Consider the following 19,001-nt stretch of genomic DNA (forward strand, 5'->3'; position numbering starts at 1 on the left):
CAGGTGTGTGAACGTCATAAATAAACAGCTAGTTTTTTGGTCCGACTTCGACTTCAAGGCAGCTTTAAATGGCATGCCTCCTACTCTTATAAAATTAATCATAAATAAAATGCACACACAAATGTATTTATATTTATAATAACCGAGAACCTTCTTTATCTATTGGTCACTTCAACTATCATTCACATTTTGTTTCAACCCACTACAACTTACACCAAGATCAATGGCTCCACTCACTTCAATCATTGTCTGTCTCAGAACAAGAGTGAAAGTATATTTTTCCCTGATCACGTGACACAGCCGCCCAAAAAGAAATGCACTTCGGTGCCAGGGTTTATGGGTCAATACTTTATATTGCATGTGTTTTTCCCTTTTATTGTTTATGATTTTAGTCTGGGTTTTGTGGTTAAATTATGTCTTTTGACTTTTTTCTACTCCTTTCAATTGATTATGTCTGGACTGTACCCAAATGCAACTTGAATGGCACCTGAGAAATATCGTAAGTGATACGTGTTTTTAATTTTTAGATCCTTTTAGTGGTTGACTTCTTTCCGTCATTTTTAGCATAGTCAACTAATTTCTAAATCTTTTATGTAATTGGTTACCCCCAAATAATGGTGGTATTGGTTCAGCGATTAACTGTCTGTTTTTTACATATACTGTCCTGTTAACAAAAAATAACTTTATGGGTCTACTGAATAATTGATCTGCACTTATATATTACATATCAATCACTTTTGTGTTGGCAGGGCCTGGGAAAAGCCATCTGACTAGATGTATGTGTTAGGCTATACCAGTGTATAGTTCCTTATAATACTCTCTGTGTATTCGTGATACGATGTATGCCTGTTTTGGGATCTGAATTCACTTTACTTGATACACTATATCCTAATCTATAATCCTTTGACTGCTCCGTCATCTGGGACCAGATGTACAAAATTGTTTTGGGATCTTCCAACGGACCGATTCACAGAATCGTCTCATTTGTGAACACAAAGAAGAATTTTGTTATGTATAAATCCCAAATTGCGATTCAGTAACAGGTGATATGGGAAAGAATACCCATGGGACCTTCCCCTTTTAGAATGTAAAAACATTAAATAAACGTTTCATTTCCGTTTTTGAAACGTATCCTGTTTTCCTTAAGGAAAACGGTTTGCATAAAAAACTGCTTTATTTAAAAGCAATCACAGACATGCTACTCTGTGACCCCAGCAGGCTCCATTCCTGTGATGGCTGTGATTCCTTGTGGATCGCAAACTGTGACCTACCTCATTAACAGTCATTAGGTTGGTTAATTTGTGACCCACTAGGAATTGCTATTTCAGAGTTGTAAGTTTTGTTATGTTAGGAATTGTGATTTCATAATTTGTGATTCGGTAAGAATCGCAATAATGAAATCGCAATCCCTAAATTTTGTACCTCTTGTCCCTGGTGTGGTATTTGTGTTCTATATTCTATGGGCCACATGTATCAACATTTGTAATAGGGATTTCTTAATTGCATTCAGGTAATCCCTATTACAAATGTATGAAACTCCAAGATTTTCATATAGCGAATCCTAGGGGGTTGCAAATCGGCCTACCTCATTAATATTAATAAGGTAGGTTCCACTTTGCGACTTCCTAGTAATCTCTAAAATCACGGCGATGGTGGGCTGCTGGGGTCAGCAGGCCCCCGTGTCCTACAGACCACTGCCTGCTCTTAAAACAACTTTTTGCATATATTCACAAAGGGGATCTATGGGCTTCCTTTGACTTTTTTTGCTCTTCCATGTGTAGTTTTAAACTTCCTGCATCTGTCCTTTTTTGAACCCATTGTCTCAACTGGTTCAGTGGGGGACATTTAGTGGACTTCTAGGCAATGGCCAAAGCTAATTTCACTGGCAGAATTACCAGGTCAAGGAATGGTGTGCCTGCCTTTTTAGCTTTAGTATGATGACACTGCCCAAGTTGGCAGCCTTCTGATAAGTGTATACCTATCCTACTGGTGTTTGCCTCCAGTTAGTGTATCCCTCTCCCCCAGTACAAGTGCTGTGCGACTCCACAACATGTGAACGAAACCTGTGTCTTTCTTGGACATGACAATGGTATTGCTGGTAACATCCTATGTAGCCTTCTGAGTGTCATACATGTTCTAAGCAAAGAATTAAATTGTATGTATTTGACCCGAGCATTACCTGCTGCTTTATGTGTGTTTTGGAGACCGTGACCCCCCATCTGCCTCATCAAACTGCTTGCTTATACCTTCTTCCGAGTTACTCTTCAATGTTAGGTTTGGTTTTGTCATGAGCACCGAGGCTTTGTAAAACCAGATTATCAATCTCTTTTCCGATCGTCTGATGCAGTCCAATTCCATTCTGTATGTAAATCTTATAGTGCTGTACTGCACAAATAGACCTCGTGAGAGGCGTTCCACCTCTATTAGACCTTTTACGTTTGAGAAATTGCCATCTGTATAACAATTACTTACTGTTTCAAGACCTGCTGCTGTCCTTGCACTTAATTGTGTGGTGTTAGACCTGTCAGACTTAGGGTGGTCTTCCCCCAAACATTTTGCTTTCACCCCTCTTATTTTTTGGACTTCATTTTTGTTGGCCTCTTGTCTCTCTGAACTCTACCACTATTAACTAGTGCTAAAGTGCTTGTGCTTACTACCTAAAGCATGGTAAAATTGGCTTGCACCTGATTGGCATATTTAATTCACTTTAAAGTCCCTAGTAAAGTGAGATACCATAAACCCAGGGCTGGTAAATTAATTGTTACTAGTGGGCCAGCAGCACTTATTGTGCCACACACTTCAGTAGCCCTTAACAACATGTTCCAGGCCTGGCATTGCAGCCTGTTGGCAGTTTTAACTGCCAATTCAACTTGGCAAAGTAACCCCTGTGCCAAATCTTTTTGTTACATATAAGGAGAGTCAGACCGGTCTATAGGGCAATCAAGCTGTGCCTGAGGGGCTAGCCTGAAAGGTCAGAGTATGGGCCGTTTTTTTGGCTGTTTGTGGGTCTGTTTTATGGTTTGCTGGGCCAGTTTTATTTTTACTACTGTTCAATTACCTGATGCTAAAAAAAGCATTGCCTACAGCAAGCTCAAATTCACACAGCCGCCTATACCTGACAAAGTAATTGTACACCGTATCTTTATAAATTCAAAACTGCCACAATTTGCAAACATAGGCAATTTTTTTACCCTTCTATTTCACTAATGGGGGCCACTTTTTTTTAGGCGGCTAGGCTATTTTCTGTCCATGTCCCACCCTGCATATAAGTCACCCCAAAAGCAGGCATTAGACAGCTCCTATGGCAGGGTGCATTGTAATTAAAAAGCTGGGCATGTACATTTAATTTTTACGTGTCCTGGTAGTGAAAAACTCACAAAATGATTGTCGATACTGGGAGGCCCACCTCTGGGTTCCCTAATTACATTTAATAAATGGCAACCTGTATCCCATGACTAGGTGTAGTCTGCAGTTGGCCTTTGTGTATTCCTCCTAGACAGTATCACAAAGGAGGGTCTGGGGTGGTGGCAGGATGGGCCATCTCTGACTTGATGGGGCCGGAGCTGTCACCTATCACACTTGCACTTCAAATGCATTGGCTCGCCTCACATACAAATGACTACCCACAAGCCTATTGGGCCCTCATACAGACTGGGACCAGGGCATGGATGCAAGATATTTCAGACACCACTGTAGAGGGAAAACTCCAGAAGCTTTTCCCACTTCAAAATGGGCAACAGGTACAAAAAGGGGATCAGACCCACTCTTCAGTACACTCTTGTGCCAGTGGATACCACAGATGAAGGGGGCCCAGCTGCCCTGCTGTCCTGCTGCTTGAGGCCTGCCTGCTTTCTGAGAAGAAAGCCTGGACCTACATCCTTCATTCCAGGTTGAAGTGACTCCATGGGTCACCTGACTGACCACCTATTCTGAGCTACATGGACATAACAAGCTCCAGAGGCATCAATGCAACTGCCAAGCTGACCTGCTGCAACTGGACCTGCCTGAGCCCTGCTGGCCTCTGCTGGAGTGAGTTGCTGATCCCCATGAAGTGTCTCTCAAGTCTTGGACCCTTCGTGTGGCATCAGGTGAGCTCCTCCTAAAGAAAAGAAGAAATCCTGAATATTCAGGCTCTTCATGACTGCAAACGGGCCCATTTGGCTAAAATCCTACTGCCCGCACCGATCACGAACACAAAGCTCTGGTGAACACAGCTCTTCGGCTACAGCGATTGCCATCAACAACCTGCAATGCGAAAGTGACACTTCATGTTTCAGCATCAACAGTCCGCGGTGACCCTCATTGTGAATCTCCTGTACAGATGGTCTGCAGTGCCCGTCAGGATCTTTGCGCTACAGCGATGATCATCTGCAATGCCAGGCCTGCTCTTTACGCTACAGCAATGACAATCCACAATGCTCTCCCTGCTCCTTGCGGCCTCCTCCACCATGAATGGAACACTTCTCGCAGGACTTTGGAAATCAACTTTTTCAGCTGGACTTGCCTAGTCCCTGTACCAGGCCCACAAGCCATCATAGTTGGCCTGAACTTGTGACTTTCACCCGGTTGCCCAGATCAGATAACCACAAGTGCTGCTTTGTGCTTTTAGGTGCTATACGTACCTTAAATCTGTGAAATTCTGGTTTACTGATTGGATTTTTGTTGTTTTGATCTCAAACAATTTATTAAATTTACTCAATGTTTCTAAATTGGTGATGGGTTTTTCTTGTGTTGTGTTTTTACTTTTTTGCTGTTTAAGAACTGCATAACTCCTTTACACTTTGCCTCTAAATTAAGCCTGATTGCTTTTGTGCCAAGATACAAGAGGGTTAAGCGCAGATTAGGTTAGTGACTTTTTGTGGTTCACCCTGACAAGGATTGCCGCTGTTGCTAGAAAAGGGTTTAACCCCTAAACCAACAACCCAATTTCTCACATGTGGTAATATGAAACTCTAGTTTTGGGAAAACTAGCTAGGGGCATCAAAGGTGCATAGGCCTTTACATCCTAATTATTGGTAAGACTTTTCTACAGCAAGTAACCACCATACGCATTAGTGTGTACTTGGCTGTACTGTATAAACGTGAGCTCAGCAAAAAATAAGTGAGGTGGCACTTAGTTAGTCAGGTTATTTTTACACCTGTTTTTTCTTTGTGCGATTCGTCAGTCAATTTAAATGCAATTGGATTCGTGCAAATCAACAACATAGCTCAACATGTGGTGCTCCAAGCCTGTATTCATCACTTTTAAGCATCAGCTTATTTAATACCACCCTGTATATATTCGGGCTTCAAGCAATCCCCCTTCTGGTTAGTCAGTCTCTTTCTTCTATCACATCTGGCCTTATGGAAAATACACTTCTCTTAATCCAGTTTACCTATAGTCCAGACATTATACTTATTATTTTGAGTTTTATATAGCACTAGCTAGACCCAAAGGTATCGGAGCACTTTACAGGTTATCCAAAGACCGAAAGAAAAACATACAATACAGGATTGAGGTAGTCAACTGTCAAGTAAAAAGAGTGAATAAAAATATGTATCCAAATTCCACCAACGTCTGAGCAATACATTCAAGCTCCATCCTTCCATCCCTAAGTGATAGAAGCAGTTTCTATGCATGCAATAAAACTGCAGCCATGCCATCTTTCAGTAGTATGGTCCCATTTCTCTCCTGAATCTCATTTTTTCAGCCAAGGGCTCCACCGTAAGTACAAAGAGCAAGAGAAGAAAGAACCCACACAGTTGGGTACCCTCTTTGCATGTCGAACTCCATTGGTATCTTTGTTCCTGTACTCATTCAAGCAGTGGGATAGGTATAGAACAACTCTGTGTAGTGTGGAGCTCAATTCATTTTCAGAGGAGGCCGCCTCGAAACCCCGTGGGGCATCATTACAACCGTACACATTGCATGCTATTATTGCTGCTATTCTCTCTGCCTCAGCTTGATTCTTGGTCATATGATTGTGGCTCTGTACTCCGTCCCCACATTAATGAAATAGATATCCATAAAAGTGGCACATGTTTGCAAATTGGGAAAGTTTTTAAATTGTAAAGACATGGGGCCATATTATACAAGTGACCTGGGGTGCAATGGGTGTTTGCGCCCGTTTTCCGCGCCCCTAAGGCACTTTGGTGTTACAGAAGGGGCTGCAAATGCTTGTGTAGCTCCTTCTGTAATACTGATAGCGCTGGCACACATAAAGCGCCAGCGCTGTTTTCAGATGAATCCCTGTGCCTCTGCGCCCTGCTCCATATTATAGACGTGGGTGCAGAGGCAAAGAAGCTCTCAGGAGGCACACTGTCAGTGTGACCCCTGATGGCAGCCTTCTGGGGGGGGGAATGGTGTACCATCGACACCCTATACATCCCCTTGCGGGTAGGTGCACTTACTGCATCCGCTTGCAAGGGAATCTCTATTCCCCTTCAAAGTGCAGGCGGGTGTCACCTGCACTGTGAAGATACAAAGCGGCTTCAAAGCAGTCGCTCCATTTTTCAAATGAATGCGCTGCCCTGGGGGCAGCACACGTTTGTGGCTGCCCTGGAGGCAGTGCATTCATCATAATATGGCATATTTTCCTTCATTGTGCTTTTAAAAGGTACACCCATTGTTTCTGCAGTCCAGATAACGCTGCCAGCCTCCGGGTTGTAGGCACTAAGCTGTATTTAAGCTAGGATTTATATGCAATTTATAAGCTGCCAGCCAATGTAGTTGCAGGCACATAGATGTGTACTGCCACAGGATTGCTTTCTTTTTTCTTTTTTCTTTTTTAAACTTGAATAAAAAGATGTGTTCCATAAAAGGTACACCCAGTGTAATGAAGGAAAATGTGCTGCATGTATAATATGGCCTATGGTGTATAGACGATTTGCAGGGTATGGAAGACTGCATGGATTTGAGCTGGCTGCAAGAAATGTTTGTTTTATCACCGGATAAATCAATGATAAAAACCAGCACATCAGATCATAAAACAGGCCTACAAACATCCAAAAAACAGCCCACACACTGACCTGTCCGACCAGCCCATCAGGCACTGCTTGATTGTCCTTTAGGCCCTGCTAGAAACTATGCTATGACAGGCTTGAGAGGGAAGACTGGAGGAGATCTTCTTGCTTCCGATGGGTGTATCCTATCCTGGGCACAGAATTTGGTGAGGTTCTTGGTGGCCACCTCTGTTTTAGCAACCTTTTTTATGATACCAAAACATGTCATGCCTCTCACCCCCTTGGGGAGGCTTTGGGTCCTTGGTTGTCCCCTGATGTCACTTTCCCTTGCACTGATTTGAATGGCCACTCACTTATGAACTGCCTCTATGGGCCCTGCTTGCTTGTTTTGGGCGTCAGCCTCTTATGTCTTGTACCTGATGTACCCCCCAATTAGAAGCCTCACCTTTTTTAATCTCTTGCCTATTTTTGTTACTGCATGTGTGGGAGTCCAACAGGATCCCTTGTTCTCTGTTGCTCACCGCAACCTGGCCCCATGCTTCTCCCCAAAAGCCATCCTGGTTGCGTTACCTCACTTGCTGCCCGTCCCTTTTTTTCTCTGCAAGGTCTTGTTTGGCATGGTACTGCTGGGGTCACTACTCCACCTATATTCCACACCAGTTTCTCTTGTTTGGGGCCTCTGACTCCTTTTATGGGTGTGCACACAGGTTCTTACAGATTTTCTCTGCAGTCAGATGCTCCTAAGCCTCACCTGTTCCAAACAACCGTCCCTGCTGCTCCTGTGCAACTGGAGCGCCCACTTCCATGCTCCCGCATGTCTCCAGGGACAAGGCTCCTATCTCCTCTCCTTTATTCTCCTTAACTGATTGCTGCCAAAGCTCCCTTCTTCTGCCACCGTGCCTCACTAGGCACTCCCACTGGATACAGCCACAGTGTGCTAGACGTTAGCTCCAGCACTCAGCCGGTATTCGGCCGATCCCATTTTGAATTCGAATCGCACTCGACAGGGAAGCTCCACATCTAATCCACAGTATGCCTTCTGCAAATTGCACCCCAAGTCAGCATTTCTTTCAGCCACTCTGTGAAGGGCCTTCTACGGCGTTCTCTTTGGCATTTTGTTGTGAGTTAATATTCATAGTGAATGCAGGGAAAGGGGTGAACCATGGCAAATTTCAAATTATCCACAGAGCATACCCGCCCACTAGGCAAATATCAGTCAGGTTATAGCCATCAAAAGTAATACATTCTTTTCCATTATGTCCATATATATAGTATTTTATTTGACATGCTTTAATACTAACATAGATTTCAATGTCTGTTAAGAGACTGTCAGCCGCGGCCTGTGCAGGTAAGCGTGGTGGGAAGGTGGGGCCGGCTGGGCCGGCATTTTGACGGACGATGGCGAGGGAAAATGAATTATATAATTAATTTTCCCTCGTCATTGTCTGTCAAAATACACCCCCACCTGCCCCCACCACGCTTACCTGCACGGGCCGCGGCTGGAGACTGTTCTATTAAAATTATTTGCAGTTCCATAGATTTTGTATGCTAAGGATACATGTATTAATTTTTGGGGGAAAGTACCCCATTTAATTGGTTTATTAACAACATGAAAATAGAAGAAGTTACACCCTATAAATATCTGGGGTTGTCCTTTAATGCTAAGCTGAAATTGAATGCCCATTTGCAGGACATAACATCGAGAGCATTGTTGTAGGCGGACTCCTTAGAGAAGTTTAATAACATGTATGGGGTTTGTCATTGTTTTAATTTTTAAAGGCATTTTTGCACAAGATCCTTCCTTTATCTTTGTACAGGTCCGAAATCATAGGTATAGATGAAGGGGATATTTTAGATCATTTGGAACATGTATGAATAAAACGAGTTTTAAATCTCCCCAAAGGTTCCATGATACAGAGCAAGAGATGCCAAATATATGACAAAAATAAGTTTTTTTAAATCTTTAAACAACCTACCTCGATTGGACAGTCCTGAAAGAATAGTCACATTATTTCTGCAGAGGTGTTTGCCAGCTGGTAGCCCATCTCCTATAAGAAGTTACTTTAGGAAGCAGCTTGGATTCTTTCTGTCTCACCAGAAAGAAGTATTTATCTCCGAGATCTCAGTACAAATGACAGTTTCTTCCCTGGGCAGCCCGGATAAACACCCTTATCTTTTTCGCTTGTCAGAACCCTTGGCATGGAAATTTTAAAAATTAGAATAGGCCTTAATCCTCTCATGGCCATTTCGTTTCTGGTTGAACAAAAATAAACGGAAATAAGTGCTAATGTATATGCACTTTTCAAAGAAAATGTACTATTATTCATGTTTAATAATTTGTCCTCTTTGTTTATCCAAGCAACGGACATTTTTAAGACCTTTATTTTTAAAATATTGTTTGATGTCTTACCCTCTTCAAAATGATGTTCTTATGAGCAAGTGCTTTCTTGATGTAGCTGTGGGGCATTTTATACGGTCTTTGAGAAAATTGGACTATCCTGAATTGTGATTTTAAATGATGTTTTATGCTGTGCTGCTGACTCGGGGGGTTTAAAATCAATCGTTTTTATCTTATGGACACACAAGGTTATAGAGTTATTCTACTGTAGAAGATTCGAAATGTTCTGCTGATTTGTATTTGTTTGAAGGCTAAATGGGCAAATGTACTTTAATGTGTTTGTAACCTTAACCTAAAGACACCTAAACATGCAAACACCATCTGCCTCTCATAATAACCTCACCTGCTATCCTCAGCCACAACAACAAAACCAACTACATGCATTCACCTTTAAAACACCAGAGATGAAACTCCCATTCTCTCAGACACAGCAGTCATACTTATTTTTCCAATCAGCACTCATCACAATCCCCCACCTACATTGACCATCAACCTCTCTTACTTACCCTTCGTTTTCCTTCTGTCTCGTTCAGCATTTCCGTATTTACTGACCACCATGTGCACAAACCCACATCTCATCATCAAATCCAAACTGACCTTTAACCCTCGTCCCTTAAGGGGAACTGACTACAAAACATAACCTACAAAACATATCCCTTACACAGAATTTATTAACCACAGCTAGAGAACAAGCATCAAATCCTGATCAAGTGTGTCAAGAGGACACTGCACAAGAAATTCTCTTGTGACAAATTGACCGCCCACCCCCAACTGAAATTGCGAAAAATGTGTTCTTAGCATCACCTCCTAAGCTCATTAATCGATTCCAGATAAGCACAATATAATGACCAAATGAGTTCCTTATCCTCAACTAAACACAAATCTGTTTCTTAATCAACTTGTTCAGCATGTTTAAAGAGCTGGTTCCTCTGTGTTATAAACATAATTCATCATGCAATGGGTATATTTTGGGGATTGGAGGATGAGTAACACATCCACCAAAAAATGATCATCCCCCCACTTCCTCTAATCCCGCAGTTCAGATTGGTTTTGTGACAGCTGGGCAGCAGCTAACCCTGCCACCTGAAATTGCAGCACTAGACCATGTGGTAAAAGTCAACTTCTCCAACCTTGCATAAGAGGGATGTGTCGTTTACTCTGGGTACATCCTGCCAGTTCATTTGGGCATTAAATATTTATTTAAAAAAACAAGAACATTGTGCACTAATTTGAAATCTGAGTTTGTGTATTCCAAAGCCGAGAGCAACAAGTGTTTAATAATTCTAGTAGTGAGATAATGCTGTTGAAGAAACACAATTAGTAGTTTTGATTAATTATTGGAGAACAGGGGTTCAGGTAAGGATTAGTGTTGAAGGAAAGTCAAATTATCAGATGTAGGCATATTGTGTGCACTCTCCATATGTCTCAGTTCTGATATACAAATGCATGATGCAAACCAAGATTGAGGTGACTTTTGGGCTCTTTTTTGATAGGGAACCTGTGCACATTGCATGGTAGAAAAGATGTGCATAATTATGAGCATTCACATTTGTGTAGCTACAGGCCTTCAGAAATCAATTAAATCTGTGAGTATCTTCAACCTTTTTAAGAATTTCAGTGTATACAAATTTCTGACAGTGGCTTTTACACCAATTAATGTTATGCCTCCTAACTAGTCTCAGGCACTATCTTTTGGAGTCCTAATAAACATTTGTAATTGTTTCCAGAAAACCTCAGATACCCATGGTGGTTTGCAATTACGATTCGTGGAGAGGCAAGATGGAGATGGAGAGTGAGTCATTATAGTGATAAATATATATTGCTAAGCACTGGATTGTTATGCTGAATCTCCCACAGAATTGGTTCCGCATAGCTAAATACTACTAAGGCTAGCCCCATTGTCTCAGAGGTCCAGTATGGCGCTGACTGGATCACAACTGCGCTGATGTCCCATGAGACCAAGTGCTGCTCTCTCTTTAAAATCAGATGTTGTTGCAAAATGTAGCAAATTACAACTGTTTAGTACCCAGTTAGTGGTTTCAGTCTAGATGGTGTAGATGTACATGGAGACACTGCAATCAGGGCAGCAGTGTTTCAGGCAGGTTAACAGTGTGGGATCCACTCAACTGCTCTTATTGGAGTGGCATAATTTGTGTAGCAGACCAAGAAAACCAGGCTTCAACAGAAGTCTTGGGTTCTCCTTGGGTGGCAAGTTGTAATCCTTAAGGTAGACTTCAAAGCACCCACTCCTTTCATCCTCTCATTCTTTTCAGGATTTTAGTTCAAGATTGCAGAAGCTAGATGTGTTGGAAGGTCATATTCAAACTGTGACATGTGTATTATCAGCTACACTAGGAATCCTTTGTCCCTCACATTCCCGAACCATACCCTGGAAGTCTAGATGGCCAACCACTATATGGGTGGGAGCTTCCAAATAATCAAATTGACATCTGGATGATTAGTGGCTGAGCCTATTTAATTGTGCTACACCAGCCTCCTTGCCTGGCAATTATTCATAGTTGTATTGGTTCTCAGCTTTTGCTTAGTTTGTGCACACAACTTGGCATCCAGTACCTTTTCTGTTTTTTATCCTTTTCAATTCCCTTGCTTTTAGTTCTTCCATAGGCTTGTTTCTACTTGTCTGTGTTGTCTGTTGTTAGTACAATTCAATATGCTACCATTCATTGGACTTTCTCTCCTGGGCACCCTGTGAATCAACGCTGGTATACTGGTGATGCCTGTTCGCATGACCGTAAGCATCTGCCTGGACTTGTGTAAGAATGCTGACTCTGTTTTTGCAAATGTCTCATTACTCCTGCCAATTGGATCTCCCTCTTTCTTGTACTCATTTAAAACTCACTCCATAAACCATCTGATGATGAGTCAGTGCAAAAATACTCAAACAGAGACTATTCTATCCTGGGTTTTGCCAACACAAACCAGCATCTGTGTTGTCTCTTTCCCTTCTCTCTTTTCCTCTTCTTTCTCTTGTGAGTATATTCAAGTGGATGATACATCCAGATATCTACGGAGGCAGCGGCTATTCTCAGCAGCTCTACATCTTCACCTCCATCTGGATATTCTTGCAATGCTAATCATCAGCTGCAATGCTGGTGAAGGAACACTGTCAGGCGGGCAGAGCTTCCCTCCCGCCATAGAAATGACAAACTCTGGAAGAGAGCCCTTTCCTTTTACAGCAGCAGGCGCCAGAGTGAGAATGTAAGAAGGAATCCCAAAAATGCTGCATCCTTCCTTATCATCGTTCTTCCCTGACCAGTAGGGAAAGGCTAGGTAGAATGCAACTGAATAAACATTATAATGTAGTGTGTCCTAATGATAGAGATGCTGTGCCTGGCAACAAAGTATCAGAAGCACTCACTGTAGCCTTGCTTCCAACTGTAGCAGTGCATAGCCAAGGAATACATGCTGGAAAATCTGGAAACAGTGGGGCAGTGTTAGGAAATGAGTGTAGGTTTAGAGCAGGAGACGAACATTGTTGCATGTATTACGTTGTGTTTCCAACTGAAAGAGTAATTGACAGACGGTCCCTAAGTCATGTAAGAGGACGTCTCCCTCGTATTGCAGCGCTTGGCTTACTTCCTGATACGTCGTGACCACGCCCCCCCATTTCCTTTCCCGCAGTTTCCTGGTGTTACTGACCGCGTTCCGCGTTTACGAGAGTCTTGTTCTTGATATTGCCCTTTAGTAAGTCTTGCCTAGTGCCGGAAAGTGCGTGTGCGTTCCACTCCTTGTTCCCCCCTCCGGAGCCGGACGACAAGACTTACACTTCGGAGCCATTCCTGTGTTTGTTCCGCTTCATTTGACCCCCACCCTTTTTTCTTGGAGCCGGACGACACGCCTAGAGCTACGAGTGTCTTGCTGTTCCGCTCTCTGCATTCAATAGAGAGCCGGACGGCAGACCTTGATTTTCTTTATCCTGCGCGTTGCATTTCCGCTCCTCACGGGGCCGGACTGCAAGCCGGATTTGTTTTTTATTAGCGGTGCACCGTCTTTCCTACAGGTCTTACTCTCCAAGCTCCACGTTAGGAGTAGGAAGACTAGTTTTTTGTACCCATTACCAGAAAACTCTTTCCTTAGACGCTCAGCTCCTTTGAGAAAGAAAGTATCCAGTGATTCCCTTCTAGAACTATTATTTTTAGTCACCTTCTTAGCCCCAATCCAATTGTTGAGAGGAGAGTTGTCAGAGAGATATCCTGTTCCTAGTCTCCACATTTATTCATGGTGCTGCATGAAGATATTTCTCTGGGGGACTACTATTGAAGAACTTCAAGGCCTTCGTTAGATCATGCGTGGGTGAGTGGTGCACTTCGCTTTATATGCATTAATGTTGGTAAACGTCTCCTTGTCTTTTGAATCAATAGTCCATTAGACTGTCTCTTTTATTTCAGCTGCCATCATCTTTGATACTCCTCACTGCAGAATATCCAGTTTCATCATAAGGGGAAGAGTGGTGGTCACTCTTTGGTTTATTCCCCACACTTTTAAGGAACAAGTATCTGTGAGTGCGTGCTACTAAGTCCTCCAGGTCTTGTTCAGTGGAAGTGTGGAGAGCTTTCATCTTCGCATCCGTGGAATCCCGGTTGGACCCGACAGAAAGCCAAGCCCACGAAAGTATTCCACCCAAGCGAACATGAATCCAGATGGTGCCAGTAGCTCTTTAGACGAGCCCTTACATAATGCTCTTCAAAGTCCCTCAGACGAAGAGTTAGCTATTGCTTTAGTAGATCTTCAATCAGAGGTAGGAAGATTAAGAACAGAAAATCAAAGATTGCAAGCAGAAGTAATGCAGCTAAGGACAGCAGAATCAGTAGAGGGTAGAGGTACCATCCCTAAGAGTAGGAAAGTTATATTCAACCTGCTCACTTCTCGGTTCCTTCTCATAGTCCTGCCTCTGCTTCAAGGGGAGAAGGGAATATCCCCCCAGTTCAAGTCACTGTACATACCCCTAGTATTGTTCCCTTGGCTATGCCTGAAAGGTTTAGCGGAGACAGCTCCAAGTTCAGCATATTTATGAACCAATGTCAACTCCAGTTTTTATGTAAAGCAGCGGCTTTCCCGGATGATGCTGCTAAAGTAGCATTTGTCATCTCTTATTTGGCAGGTAATGCAGCAGAGTGGTCTGTGCCATTGGTAGAGAATAATGACCCCCTGTTGTACGACTTTACTTCATTTCAGGAAAAGATGAAGAGTCTTTTCTCTAAACATACCTTTATGCAGGCCAGTGATAATGCCCTCCTTAATCTCCGGCAAGGATCTAAAGATCTTCTTTCATATATCACCACCTTTAATAGACTCATTACAGAAACCCATTGGCCTGAGGAGAAGAGCACATCTTTGTTCTATAGGGGATTGAGTTATGAAGTAAAGGACCTCTTATCACAAATAGTGAACCCGCCAGAAGACTGTCCTTCGTTTATAGATTTGACAGTCAAATTGGATCATAGATTGCACGAACGTAAAGGAGGAAGCTGCAAAATTCCGTGGAGGTCCCTCTAAGAATGCATACATGGAACAGAGTTTCCAGGGATTTAATCCAGTTTTAAACATTCCAATCAATGCTGCACAAGTAGAACAGTCAAGGAAGAACGCTGCCCTCATCGGCATGAAGTTGGAAAACTGGTTGGACATTTTGACAAACAGCCTCTGGTCAGCTGTGGACATTTGTGCAACTGGCCCCACATCTTGTCCAGTCATACAGTCATGCAGTCAAACAGCATGGAGCTCACTTAGCCCAGACCTTAAATCAGATATGGGCCAGATCAAGGCCTATGGCCGTCTGAGGTAGCATCTGTTGTACTCATCTACGGCATGGGATTTAAAAGGGAATTTTATCATTTCTATTGAACGTGACTGAAGATTTCAATATTTCGTTAATTAAATCTTACGAGAGTTTCTTGATATCTTCGTGATTGTATATATCGATTATATCTTAATCTACTCCCAAACAGAACAGGAACATATCATTCATGTCAAAAAAATATTGAGCAAATTACAAGAGAACCAACTGTACGCCAAACTAGACAAAAGTACTTTTCATACCACGCAGGTGGACTTCCTGGGTTCATTATATAGCCCACTGGAATACTAATGGATCCACAGAAAATCAAAGCCTTAGTTGATTGGCCTAGTCCTGGATCAGTAAGAGAGATCCAATCTTTTCTTGGATTCGCAAACATCTATAGGCGTTTTATAGACCATTTCTCCGATCTTATCTCCCCCTTGACACGCCTTTTGAAAAAGGGGGTTCAGTTTAAATGGACAGACGAAGCAGAATCAGCCTTCCAAGAACTTAAGAAAAAATTCACCACAGCTCCAATTGTCAATCACGCAGATAGCACTCAACCTTATTTCATTGAAGCTGATGCCTCGCAATATGCTGTAGGTGGAGTTTTTCCCAAAGAGACAAAGACACAGGTATTCTCCACCCTGTTGCTTACTATTCCAAAACCCTGTTGCGAGCAGAACAGAAGTATACTATTGGGGAAAGAGAATTACTGGCTATCAAACTGGCCTTTCAAGAATGGCGACACTGCTTGCTGCACGCTCGCGTTGCCTCGCTATTACCCTTATGATCTGTTTGCTGATTTTAACCTTTTAAAAATACATATTTGCACTCGATTTAATTGCGCTGCGCGAGTACAGGACGCAGGCGCTTTTCTGACCCGTAGATACATCGGGAATCCTAGGTAGAGCTTACCTGCACTATAATTGTTGGACACCCACACTTTGCGGGACAGAGGGATTTCTAGGGCGGGCTGGGTCCGCTTTGCGCCGTTTTGGCCGCCATATTGGGTGTGGGTTTCCAGGAGGTGACAACTCCTAAGCGCCATCTTGGCTGAGGGGCCAGCGGCTTGCCCTCACAGGACTTCCGCTTTCGGAGGTGGAGTCTACATAAGTTGGGGTCCTCTTGTGTCAGGTAGACTTACTGGCTTGCTGCGCGCTCGCGTTGCCTCGATATTACCCTTATGATCTGTTTGCTGATTTTAACCTTTTAAAAATACATATTTGCATTCGATTTAATTGCGCTGCGCGAGTATAGGACGCAGGCGCTTTTCTGACCGGTAGATACATCGGGAATCCTAGGTAGAGCTTACCTGCACTATAATTGTTGGACACCCGCACTTTGCGGGGCAGAGGGATTTCTAGGGCGGGTTGGGTCCGCTTCGCGCCGTTTTGGCCGCCATATTGGGTGTGGGTCTCCAGGAGGTGACAACTCCTAGGCGCCATCTTGGCTGAGGGGCCAGCGGCTTGCCCTCACAGGACTTCCACGATCTACGGTATTTAAGATGGACACCTCCCAAGCGCGCAGCGTAGGCGCGCAGCGGGTGCGACGTAGGCGCGCCGGAGTTGCGCCAGAGGTAAGCCTGTTTGCGCCCGTTCGCGCACAGGTTGCGACGGGTGCCGGGAATGCTGCCTCTCGGTCACTTACTCATTTCACCTATTCGAGAGATGAGCTCATAAGTATGGACCCCCGCTCTATACTGAGCCATCAGTCTCACACCATGGCTAGCCGTCGGGAGACCTTGTCCTGTGGTTTGCTCAACGTTAGATCTCTCAGCAAGCATCACGTGGAAATAGCACTACTCATTGAGTCTTATGATCTAGACGTGCTCTTTATGACAGAGACATGGACCAGAGCGGATAGTGCGGTGGAATTAGGTCTTGCCCGTCCCCCGGGCTAAAAAATTAGACACAACCCTCGCGTAGGGACTAGAGGAGGTGGCGTAGGCTTCATATTTAGGGAAGCATTGGATATCTCCCAGTTGGAGATTAAGGAAATCCCGGGTTGCGAACTAATGGGCTTTTCCTTAAAAGGGCAAGGAGGTGTCCTGTATTCCGGGTTGCTGTGCTACAGATCCCCGGCCAATGCTTTGTCTGCCGTACCTGAGCTGGTAGATTTGATTTACGATCTCTCCAACTCCCATACCAGGACTATGATTCTGGGAGATTTTAATTTGTGGCCGGATGGATCTACAGACCTAGCTTACAAGGATCTGGTCCAGGCCTGTTGCAATATCCATCTGCAGCAGCTGGTACTTTCCCAGACCCATTCAAAGGGTCACGTCCTGGACTTGTTCTTTGCTGATGCTAGTCGGGTGACTGTACGGAACATCATTTCTCAAGGCTGGACGGACCATGCCCTCGTCAACTTCTCTCTCCTACTCCCTGTTGATACACTGAAGAGTGGCGATACAGGAGCTACTTTTAAGGTTGGTAGGCAATGGACAAGGCTCCTGAAACAGTCGAGCCTGCCAACTCTGCTTTCAGTGGGTTTTACCTTAGGAGGCAGTGTGGAGGAGAGTTATGAGACTCTCAGCCAGCAAATTTCTAACGCATTGGAAGAATTGGCCCTCATGCGGAAAATCAGAGACAGGGCCAAACATACCATGCCTTGGTTTTCCAAGGAGCTTCTTCAGCTGAAGCTCCAGTGTAAACGGGCAGAGCGTGCCTGGAGGAAAGAGTATCTTGAGTCAAATAAAGCTCTTTTTAGACAGGCATTGTCGGTTTACAATACGCAGATTGAGTGTGCCAAGGCCAGATTCCTCGAGGAGACGCTATTACTAGCAGTGAATAAATCTCAGGCCTTGTTTAAGATCATTAAGGATCTTTCACGCCTTGCTTGTGTCACTAAGGACATTCCGGCTTCCCAATCGCTATGCGACTCTCTGGCAAAGGCCTTTGAGGACAAGATCGCTTCCATCTTGAGCAATTTAGGTGCTCCGGCCACCTCTGATCCCCAGGCTACGTCCAAATCTGTACCGGCGACCACCCTCAGGACTTTGAAGGTGGATGGTAAGCAAGCCCGGCTGAATAGCTTCCCCCTCCCGTCCTTTGAGGATTTTTGCTCAGTAGCTGATGGGGTCTCTTCGGGCTCTCCTTTTGACCCGTTACCACATAAATATTGGAAACTGTTCCATGAGGAGCTTTTCCCCCCTCTACACGCCGTTTGCTGTCAGTCGCTCAGTACTGCTCGGGTTCCGGACTGTTGGAAGTTGGCAGTGGTATCGCCGCTTTTGAAGAAGGATACATTGGATCCTACCTGCTCAGCGAACTACAGGCTTATTTCATTGCTTCCTTTCCCAATTAAGATCTTGGAGATGCTGGCTACTAAACATCTGTCCAGCTTTATAGAGACCAACATCTGCCAGGACGTGGCTCAGTTTGGCTTTAGGCCAGCCCACGGCACTGAGTCTGCATTGGTGACCGCTTTGGATGACCTTCGTTCGCGTGTCGACCTTGGTCGAGCATCCTTTCTAGTGCTGCTCGACATGTCGGCCGCGTTCGATATGGTCAGCTATGCCATTCTGATCAGGAGACTAGAGGAAATTGGGGTGTTTGGGTCGGCCCTGGACTGGTTGGTCTCTTATCTCGATAATAGACACCAGGTGGTAGCCTTGCCGCCCTATCGTTCTGAAATCAAAAAAGTGGGGCAGGGTGTACCCCAAGGGTCGGCCATTAGCCCTATTTTATTTAACCTATACCTCCGTCCCCTGGTCAGGCTGATTAAGTCCTTCGACATTGCGGTCATCAATTATGCCGATGACACGCAACTTATCTTCTCCTTTGAGGGTAGGGATGCTGTGTCGCAGGAGATCTTCCATCGCTGCATGACAGCTACCGCGGATTGGCTAAGCCAAAA

Source organism: Lissotriton helveticus, chromosome 6 (assembly GCF_964261635.1).
Source record: "Lissotriton helveticus chromosome 6, aLisHel1.1, whole genome shotgun sequence".
NCBI classification, from domain to species: Eukaryota; Metazoa; Chordata; class Amphibia; order Caudata; family Salamandridae; genus Lissotriton; species Lissotriton helveticus.